This window comes from Peromyscus eremicus, chromosome 1 (assembly GCF_949786415.1).
Source record: "Peromyscus eremicus chromosome 1, PerEre_H2_v1, whole genome shotgun sequence".
In the NCBI taxonomy this organism is placed as follows: domain Eukaryota; kingdom Metazoa; phylum Chordata; class Mammalia; order Rodentia; family Cricetidae; genus Peromyscus; species Peromyscus eremicus.
This window is the reverse complement of record NC_081416.1, coordinates 25,868,140-25,879,390: the sequence shown is the minus strand read 5'-3', so window position 1 is coordinate 25,879,390 and position 11,251 is coordinate 25,868,140. Positions and strand designations below refer to the sequence as shown.

Genomic DNA, 11,251 nt, shown 5'->3' with positions numbered 1-11,251 from the left:
TCTTGTTTTTTTTTTAAGTTAGCTTACAAAGCACTGGACTCTATGGGGCATTTTCACACATACTGGGTTCGTGTCTGCCCTCCTCCCCAGCCCTGCCTTTCTTGCTGGTCCCCTGCTCCCTCTAGAGCCCTCCTCTCTCTGCTTACACACAATGGATAGATGATGTCTGATTTTTATTTGCTGTTTGAGTTTGCTGACTTAATTTTCATTTAAAAATTATTAAGTGAATTTTATCTTAGGATTAGGATAACATTTTTCAACACTTTCTGAAATGGCCCTAAACATACTTCTCCCACTGTTTTATTACTACATTATATAAAGTAGAATTCTCAGCCTTGACTATTACAAATAAAAAATGCTGACTGAAAACTATTGAAGATGTTCTATATCCCACAGTACCAAATACTCAGTCAGGGCTTAATTTTTATATAAAAAATAAATAATCCCACGAATGCACATGATTTGTTGTCAGTAAATGTTTAATCTGTGTACCTATTCTATGTACTCAGATGCTTGGGGGTATATAAAACTTTCTTAGGCAAAAAGGGTTATGAGTGGAAACATTAAGAAGCCCTGTTCTGGTGGATATCTGAAACTTCAGATGAAGTGCCCAACTTTATACCATGCCTTTTCCTTATTAAGTCAAGAACTTCCACCCTTTTGCTTAGAGAAAACACAGGAGAGCTTCTCTTTGTTAAGTCAAGAACCTCCACCCTTTTGCTTAGAGAAAACACAGGAGAGCGTCTCTTCGGCGGAAGCAAGTTGTCAGCATCACTGTGTGTGCAGCTCAGGCTCAGGCTTACTTGAATACTAGCACCTCGTGGTGCAGCAATGGGTGTGAGCAAAGGGGCCACTGTGTGATAACGAGGAGATGGTGTATACAGGGTGGATACACTGGAAAAGGGGAGGGTTCCCATCCTGAGAAGGACAGAAGAGAAAGGCAGCGAGAGCACTCATCCCATCCTTCAGGGGTACACACAGCACAAATAACTCAATGGGCACAGAATGCTTCCTTTGAGATAGGGGTGAGGGGCTCAGGGTCACCTGCCTCCGGCTTGTAGTTCCACTTCTGGTCTCTTTGTAGACCCATGGAGCTTCCAAATCTCTATGAAATCGCTTTTTTAAAAAAATCACCGGTCAAATCGGTCTGGTCAGCATGCAGCTTTCCAGGAGTCCTGGTACAGGAGGGGGAGGGGATTGGCCTGCCCATCACACTGCTGGCCAGGCCGACAATGACGCCACGCTGGCTCCTCAGGTAGGTTGGCCTTCACCAGACTGACTGCTCTTCCTTCCTCTTGTCAAGATTTCCTGGAGCCATGTCAACTCCCAGCAAGGTATGCAGTTGCGACATTATGGGTCTCAGACAGTTTGTGAGAGGGTTGGGCATCCTGGCACTCCAGTAGAGTGGCCTGGCACTGCCTCGGGTGACCAGGACGGAAGTTGCCCTTCCCTTCCCCATGGTTCTCTTTCTGCTTCTGCTCACTGGCTCGATGCCTCTGTCCAAGCCTCCATAGGGACAGAAGGATGGGAGTGGCATGAGGCCATGATCTTCATGACATCTATGAAAAAGCAATGTAATGGGCAAAGTGTGTGTGTGCGCGCGCGTGTGTGTGCGTGTGCGTGTGCGTGTGTGTGTGTGTGTGTGTGTGTGTGTGTGTGTAAGATTGTCTATAAAGCATCTGAAACCATGCCTGCTGGCTTGCAGCAAGTGGTCAGAGCCTCTTCCGTTTCCTCCTTCCTCACCGACTTCCCGTATTCCTTCCTGAGTCCTTGTCCACGCTGTTCATGTACAAAGCATTAGAATGTCCACCACCCTTCTCCAACTAAGATATTTGCGCCAGTTTACAGCCTCAGCCAACAAGCTCCCGGGATCTTTCCCTGGTAAACTCAGCTCCCCTAGTTTAGCTCTGAGTCCCTTGCAGCTCTTCCTGCCTTCTCCCGTCCCTTGGCTCGGTGACACAGAAAACAGAGATGAGATACGACCTGAGTCCTGGCCATTCAGAGCGTTCCATCAGATAGAGAACCAGGATTTGTATGTACTACTTCACCTAAAATTCAAGGCCATGTGCTTGGCCCATGTAGAGAACTGAGAGCAGTCATTTCTGTGAGCAGAGGTTCAAGGGGATCAGAGGGCAGAGGGGTAGAATAAACGCTCCTGGATTGGCTCAACTTGGTTCAACCAAGTTTAAAACTTCTGCTTCCTGCTGTATGGCAGATTCGGGTTAACCCTACAGACATCAACTCACCTACAATGTAAGGAGAATGGCACCCAGCTCAGGGCAGCGGGACACCTGAGGACTGTGAGTTTGGTGATCACCTTCTCGTGGCTGCCCAGGAAACACTATTTTCATTCCCACGGGAAAAGCACCAGTGAGAACTCTGAGGCCAATAACTACAGGAAGAGCACAGACATTGTCACAACATCTGGTCAAACACTGTCACCTCTCCTCACTTAGACCATCGGGGTGTTAACTAGACTCAACCGACAAGGTCTTTGGGAGAACTGAACAGAACAAGCTTATAGTGTGATTAACAGGACACTCATAGAGCTTCAGGAACTGTCCCAGCTCAGGAGCTCATGTAGCCTGGGCTTTTCTGGTCCCGACCTGGATGGTCTATGTTGGGGCCCAGGGTAAGGCTCTCATAGGAACTGCAGACAGAACAGCACCAGAAGCTCCTGGGAGGTCTTTCCTCATGAGGCTCCTCTGCCCAATTTTGCCAAAACTCTGTGGCTATTCATTTGCGTAACCAATTTCAACACTCAGCCTCTTGGCCCCACGAACTGCAACCTGTTTGTCTGCAGCTTGCCTTCGATGGATAGTTTACAGGCTCAGCTCTGAGTAATCGGTGCTGTCATCAATAGTCCACACTTCTATTCCGTCCCTCTGCCAGGTGGACTGCAGGCTTGCCTTCGAGTGTTGTTATAATAGTGTGAGTAATCTCTATCGGATTTGCACAACATCTTGATCCCCACAGCTGCCCTGCGAGGCTGAATTCAGAGACTGTCCCAGCATGGTAAACAAAGACAGACTTGTGGTGTCCGCCTGGGCTCTTCTGACCTGGTGTTGCTTAGGGTCGGTGATGAAGAAGGGGGCTGTCTTGCTGTGTGCTGGGCATGGCAAGGCTTTACAGAGGCTGGGGGGGTGGTAATAGCTGTGCCAGAGATTGCCATGCTTCCTCTCAACTTATTCAAGGGCGTGCCTTACAAGTATTAGAAGATGTGAACCACAAAAGAGAACTGACTTGCTCAAGGTCATGGGATGGTGTGAAGAGACACCATCACCAAGGCAACTCTTATAAAGGAAAACATTTCATTAGGGCTAGCTTACAGTTTCATCTATAAACATAAAAATTTTGTGTTTTAGTTGTATGTGTGTCTATGCACCACATGTGTACCTGGTGCCCATAGAGGCCAGAAGAGGTCAGAAGAGATCCCTAGAACCAGAGTTACATATGGTTGTGGGTGCTAGAAGTTGAATCCAAGTCCTCTGGAAAAGCAGCCATGCTATGAACTGCTGAGCTATCTCTCTAGTCCCCTTGTTTGGAACATTTTTCATAAGGTTTAAGACACCAACATTCAGATCTAGAAGCAGAACATGACCCTAGGGTACCCCTGTGTTCTTTGTAGACCGTAGACACTAGGGATAGCCACTGTTCTTTCATATTTCGTGTGTCTGGCAGATTAATCTGTGTCTTTGCACGTACTATATCTCTTGTCTTCCTCATTGATTTCACTGGGAATCTCAGATAATATGTTTATCCATGTGACTGTGAGTAGACATTCAAGTAATTCCCAGGCTGGACTATTACAACAAATAACGATCTATGAACTTGTCTGTGTCCTTGTCAGTCATAAAGTATGCAGATTTTGACAATTAGGAGCTAATACCAAATTCACCTCATCTGCATTTAGAGTTCTATCTCAGCTCTATTTTAGGTGAGGAAAACCAAGACTGTGAAGGCAAGTGACTTGCCCAGGCCTTGCAACCTGGTGGGGCAAAGCTGGACAGGTACCTTGGTTCTTTGAGGCCAGATTTTTATGCTCTCTCCAGCTCCATTCCTGCCTAAAGATAGAGCTTGTGTCCCAGCCTGAGCCTCAAGCTCAGCTTTACTTGTGCCCTGACTGACATTCTCCCATCCCACTGGATTCTGTGACAATCTTCTGCATAAGTCTTAAGCCTGTGTGGTTGACATAAGGACATGCATATTGGTTTGTGAATGCTGAGGGGATGAGCTGATATAATACAGTGCCCTCCCTCTGCAGCTCCTGAGACACCCAGGGCTGGAGAGGAGAGGGTGAGCAGAAAGAATTTACAGCTTTCTGCTCCAATTTCTTTTCATCAAGGTGCCTGTCTTTGTGAAAACAGATCCAGCTACTTAAGAATTGCCCAAAGCAGATGATTTTCTCAAGGAGTAGCATTCCGTTGTCCTTCCCTTAGTTCAGGCTGGGCTTCTTTCTCCCACTCAGTGTGGTCCCTGAAGTAAGCAGGGTGGGAGAGAACACTCTGATGTAAACTGTAATGTTCCATTCATGGTAGAGCTCTAGGGAAGAATGAGAGAACACTCTGATGTACACTGTAGTGTTCCATTCATGGTAGAGCTCTAGGGAAGAATGAGAGAACACTCTGATGTACACTGTAGTGTTCCATTCATGGTAGAGCTCTAGGGAAGAATGAGAGAACACTCGGATGTACACTGTAGTGTTCCATTCATGGTAGAGCTCTAGGGAAGAAGGAGAGAACAAGATGAGGTTGGAATAGCTAATAATGCTGATAGCAGTTGTCATCTCTCAGGTACCTTTTACAGGCTGACATTGTGATAAAGGACATAGATGAAGACATCAAGGCCCAGTAAGTTCCAGTTCATTAACGATCACAGCAGGGGGACGAAAAGATGGTTCAACAAGGACAGAGATGTGCCACCAAACCTGACCACCTGAGTTCAACACTCAGAATCCACAGACTCTGATAAATTGTCCTGACTTCCACACACCCCATGACACACATGCACCCATATACATACACACAAAATAAATAAACAAATGTAATTTTAAGAGATCGCAACAGGAGTAGAAATAATGGTCATTAACAGTCCAACAGGTGCCCAAATTTAAAAAGAGAGTTCTTTCTTTTTGTTGGTTTCTTCACTAACCCTACCCCTAGAACCTAAAGACTTGATTTCTTTCTTCTTTTATATTTGAAAATTTTATTCTTTTACTGTTAAGCATGAGTTTCACTATGGAATGTTCATCCATTTATAGAATGTATTTTGACCAAACTCACTCTCCATTATCCTCCTGATCCCCTTCTTGTCCCAACTAGTCCCCTTCTATGTTGGTGTCTTCTTTTGTTTTGTTTTCTGGTGTCCCGGTTAGTTTAATCAAAGTTGTTTACAGAAACATAGGTGAGGAATTATCTGCAGGAGCATGAGACAACTTACCAGTAGCTACACCACTGAAGAAAATGGCCCCCAAGCCGAGCAGTGGTGGCGCACACCTTTAATCCCAGAACTCAGGAAGCAGAGCCAGGCGGATATCTGTGAGTTTGAGGCCAGCTGGTCTACAGAGCAAGTTCTAGGACAACCAAGACTACACAGAGACACTCTGTCTCAAAAAATCAAAAAAGAAAGAAGGAAAGAAAGAAAGAAAGAAAGAAAGAAAGAAAGAAAGAAAGAAAGAAAGAAAGGAAGGAAGGAAGGAAGGAAGGAAGGAAGGAAGAAAGAAAGAAAGAAAGAAAGAAAGAAAGAAAGAAAGAAAGAAAGAAAGAAAGAAAGGAAATGGCCCCCATCCTCTCCTACACCAGCAATTATTAAATACCTTCAGATCCTCAGAGAGGAGTAGGGTCTATGAGCCATTCCCTCTTCTGAGACAGAATGCTGACGGGCTTAATCATGGATTTATTTGATTGAGTTGAGACAGGGTCTCACTATGCAACCATGGCTGACCTGGAACTCACTATCTAGACCAGGCTAGCCTCAAGCTCATAGAGGTCTGCCTGCATATGCTTTAGAGTGCTAGGACTAAAGGCATAGGCTTCCATTCCTGCACAGACAGGCTCAATCCTGTGCAGTTAGTCACAGCTGCTGGGCGTTTGAGTGCAACCATGTGTCAGACTTTCACAGCACCCCAGCTCTTTCTGGGGACTACATATTCCTTCTGTGCCTTCTTCAATGTTCCCTGAGCCTTTGAGAGATGACATAGATGGCCCTTGTTAGGGCCGAGCACTGGCCAGTCAACATATTCTCAGCCCTCAGGTTAGTTGTGAGTCTGCATTAACATTCTCCAGTTGCAAAAGGAAACTTCACTAATCAAACCTGACAGCGGCACTCATCTTTTGGGCATCAACACAGATGTCTAGGAGACAACTTGACAGGCTTATCATGTCTATTTAGCACAGTGGCTTCCTGTGTCTTCCCCAACCACAGGCTTCTGAGCAGGTTTGCACTACCAGATATGAATTTCTTTCTGAGGAACGGACTTCAAATTCATAACCCTCCAAAATAGTCTTGTTACTCCTATACCAGTGGGCACACCTTGCCTGGTAGATTGGTAGTATAGAACATAAGGTCCACAACTGAGTAAGATTTCTAAATGAACATTCTGCCCCCAGCAGCCTATAGGGCACAATAGCCTATATTATTTTAGAGTTCTCTAGCCAAAAACTCATAGAGAGGTTGCCCATCCCTGGCACTGGGATTTTCATTTAATTACCTTATGGCTTCTAGGAGCAGCTTTATCTACCCACACACATTCAGAATGCCTCCATTCTCACAGAATCTAGAACTCATCAATTTGACAAGGCTGGCCAGCCAATGAGTTCTAGGCACCCTCCTGTCTCTGCTCCCCCAACCTCCTCACACAAGAGTTACAGATGTGCACACTCAGCTGTTTATGTGAATGCTGGGGATTCAAACTCAGGTCCTTGTGTTTGTGCAGTCAACTTCATTGACTAAAGCCTCTCTATCTAAACTTTATTGGAACTTGAGTTAAAAATAATTATGAGTTGCCACGTAGGGGCTGGATAGTTGGTTATAAGTTGTAATAGGGTTGGGGGTGGATCAATAAAGTTTAGACTCAGGAATCTCTTCTGGAAAAGAAAAAGGGGGAATAGATTGGATAGGATAATAAGGTAGATTATTGTATCTACTTTTAAACTAATTTGGTAACTATCAGCTTTAGATAACTTGCATTGGTATGGATTCTTGTATATTGATACAAATGTAAAATTATATTTCTATTCCTGTTTAAGATAACTTGAACATTGATACAAATTCAAAACTGTATTTGTCTTATTGTACATATGTTCCTACTCCTGTTTAAAGTATTTTTGTATATTGATACAAATGTAAAATTATATTTGTCATGCTGTATGTTTGTTCTATCTCTGTTTAGGATATATACATATACATTGTATATTAATACATATTAAGGATATTGTTGTCATATTGTACTATACATTTCTACCTCTGACTAAGATATTTCATATATTGTCACAAATTTGAGGTCACTGTCCTTATACTGTACATCTGTATACTGTTTAAAGATTGTTTATTTCATAATGTGAAGCCTTAGTCTTGAAGCTATTTAGGTTGATAAAATTATAGGTTAATAGTCCCCCATGATTGTCATATTTATCGTATTTATCATCATGTTAGTTAGGTTTTCTAGATATACAGATATATATGTCAGATGGATAGGTAATCTTCAAACACTTCATAGACCTAGAGAATATGGCATTTAAATGTTTTAATAACTTAGAATTCCGCTGATGTGAGACACAATTGCTCCTGGCAGCACTGATCTACTCCAAAGAGGATGCTGGGCATCAAAGACACTCCATATGAAATTTGTCTTCTTGGAAAAAATGGCCTGTTGAGCAAAGAACTGCCCTTGCCACGACTGCTGACAGTGAGCACGCTGTCCAATCCTGACAAGCAGGACACAAGAAAAAGTGACTGCTGAACCTTGCCAAGACAGGGTAGGACAGTCTTTTGAATTTTCCTGCTTCTGAAAATGGTCTGTCAGATATTCTAGGCCTGTAGCCAAAAGTGGATGCCCCAACACTGCAGGGAAACTTTGGGTGACTGTCCAGGCAGCCAGCTGTCTCTGTCATTTCTTGCATATTTTCAGAAGTTGCTTGTTTGCACTTCCTGCTCACTCAGGCAATATTATTTTTCTTCCTCGGGTCATTGATGGGGTTGAAGACTAGATGGTTACAGTTACAATCCTCTCATATCTTAGCTAAGACTATATCAGGTACTAGATTTAGATTCTCCAGGATAGGACAGCTATTGGAGTAATCTCTGTATTTTGCCATTTACCCATGGTCTGGACATCTAGTATGTGTTTCTTGCTTGATATTGTTCTTGTTGGTTGTAGTTCCATTTTTGTTTATGTTATTACCCTTTCTTTCTCCTGGACAGTACTTGATAACCATCATTATTGTATATAGTTTTATATTAGATTTAGAACCTTCTTATTTAGACAGAAGGGAAAAATGTAGTGGGTATTTGTTCTGCCAATAGCTTTGGAGTACCAGCCTTTTGGGCATGGCCTCTTGGCTGATTGCATGACTGCTTATATCTGAGGAGGGCTCCAGTGGTCTCTCTCTCTTGGGTGGTGAAGACTGGATCAGATGGCACGAAGCAGCATGTGATCTGTCTGCAGCTTCCCAAGGACGCTGCAACTGGATTTGCCTTATCCTGTATCAGCGAGTCTGTTATCCCCATTAAACTCATATATATATCCATTGAGGTTCATGTTATACTTTATTTTTAATTAGCTTACAAAGTACCAGGTTTCCTTGTGATTTTTTTTATACAAACTTAGTTTGGGGCTGCCCCTTACTCCTCCTCTTCTTCATCACCCTACCCCACATGCCTGCTTAAACCTTTGTAGACACTCCTCACCCATATTCCCTCTTTCACTTTCAGATGACACGTGCTCTATTATCTCCCTCTGCCAGGCCTCAAAGCTTCCCTTTTCCCCTCTCATGGGCCCTGTGGAAGATTACTTTGATGCAAGACTTCTCGGGCTTTATGCTAATGATGCACATTAATTTCTAAGAAGAAAATTATTTCTACAAGTTTTTCCAAGTCCTTATTTCCCCTAAGACGTATTTATTAATGTCTTGATTTAAAAAAAAAGACAAAAATGTTACTTTCATCTTGCCTACATAATTTCCTAAGCCAAAATCTATCATGATTAAAACATAACAAAACCAAGGGCTTGTCAGATGGCTCAGTAGGTAAGGCATTTGCTGCCAAGCCTGATGGCTTGAGTTCATTTAATTCCAAGTCCCCATGTGCTAGAAGGTTAACCAGCTCCTGTTAAGTTGTCCTCTGGCCTCCATATGTACGCGCGCGCGCGCGCGCACACACACACACACACACACACACACACACGCAAAAAGTAAATAAATGTAAATTTTTAAAATGAAATGGGCCTTTTGTGACGGGCAGCGAACAAGGACGGGCTGCCGTGAAGGCCTCGGGCACTCTTCGGGAGTACAAGGTGGTGCGGCACTGCTTGCCCACCCAGAAGCGCCACACGCCACCACTGTACCGAAGGCACATCTTCGCTCCCCAGCATGTGTTGGCCAAGTCCCACTTCTGGTATTTCGTGTCGCAGCTGTAGAAGATGAAGAAGTCATGGAGGAGATGGTGTACTGCGGGCAGGTGTTTGAGAAATCACCACTGCGTGTGAAGAACTTCGGCATCTGGCTGCGCTATGACTCCCGCAGTGGCACACACAGCCTGTACCGGGAGTACGGGGACCTGACCACTGCTGGCGCTGTCACACAACGCTACCGAGATGCGGGTGCCCGGCACCGTGCCCGCGCACACTCCGTCCAGATCATGGAGGTGCAAGAGGTTGCAGGGGGCAAGTGCCACCGGCCGGCTGTCAAGCAGTTCCATGACTCCAAGATCAAGTTCCCGCTGCCACATCGTGTGTTGCCGGGCCAGCACAAGCCTCGCTTCACCACCAAGGGGCCTAACACCTTCTTCTAGACCCGGAGATCCACTGAATAAAACTCTAGAGAGCTGTAAAAAAAAAAAAAGAGAAATGGATGGATAGTTACATAGTTAGATAGATGGATGGACAGACGGACAGACAGACAGATAGACAGACAGGTAGATTATTGAAACAGTGAAACCTGGAAAGGGCCCATGATGATCACAGGATCACTTTGACTGAAAATCATCTTCTTGCGTCCACTAATGAAAGTCCGTTACCGCTTCTCAGTAGGTGAGGATGGAGACAGTGAACCAGATTGTGTTTTCAAGAGACGGATGCAGAAATCTCTCCCAGCCCATATTCTCCCAATTTTTTCATGGTCCCATCAGAACATGAAGGGGACTTCTCCCCTAAAACCTCAGAATTCTTGTCATTTTTTTTACTCAGGAAGGACAGCAGAAAATGACCTTAGTGTTCTACCACATAATACGCTTTGCCATACTCGATACGTTAATCTTCTGGTCATGTAGGAAATCTGATTACCCTGATGCTGTGCAGAAGCCTAAACCATGGAGCAGCCACAGGTCAAATCAAAGCGTCACAACCCTCGAGACTTGGTTGAAGGAGCTGCAGTGTGATTACACCTCCCCAAACCCCTCACCTTGGAGTCGACACAACTCAAGACCCAGGTGTCATATGAATAGATGAGCCGTAACCCATGTTCCCTGTTTAAATATCTGTCTTTGAGCATAATAGGAAATGTTGTTCTAAAGCATACCGTGGGATGATCGTTATACAGCGATAGTAACCACATAGGGAGGGAGTGTGAAGGGTTTATCTAATTGTTCTTTATCAATAAAAACTCAGGAGGCAGATACCAGGGTAAGAACCTAAACAATTAAAGAAGCAGCCGAGAAGTGACCAGTGATCTCCTCTCTCCCCCACCTTCTTCCATCCAAAAGGGCTGATAATCTTTCTAAGCCCCACCCTGCTACTTCCTGTGTCTCTCTATATGTCCTTGGTCCTCCAAAACCTCTATGGCTAATTTTGGTCAGCTAGTAGCTAGCTCCGCCCTCGGATTCAAAGCGAACTTTACTGGCCATCTTGGAAGTGTCAGAGTGCGATCAAATATCCCGCAACAGGAGAGGGGGACATGAGCAGGGGTGAGCGCAGTCAAGCTGAGCGTTTGAGTTGCCGTCAATGTTCTCCTTTATACTGACTGATGGTTGATAGGTGACTCATTTATTTAACACTATGTAGAAAAAAAAAAAAAGGACAGATGTAACACCCACCTCC

General features: G+C 44.4%; 1 pseudogene; it reads left to right on the top strand.

Moving 5' to 3' along the window:
• Window positions 1-1,232: 1,232 nt before the first annotated feature.
• Window positions 1,233-10,008, top strand: LOC131902790 (large ribosomal subunit protein eL20-like; annotated as a pseudogene).
• Window positions 10,009-11,251: the final 1,243 nt, after the last annotated feature.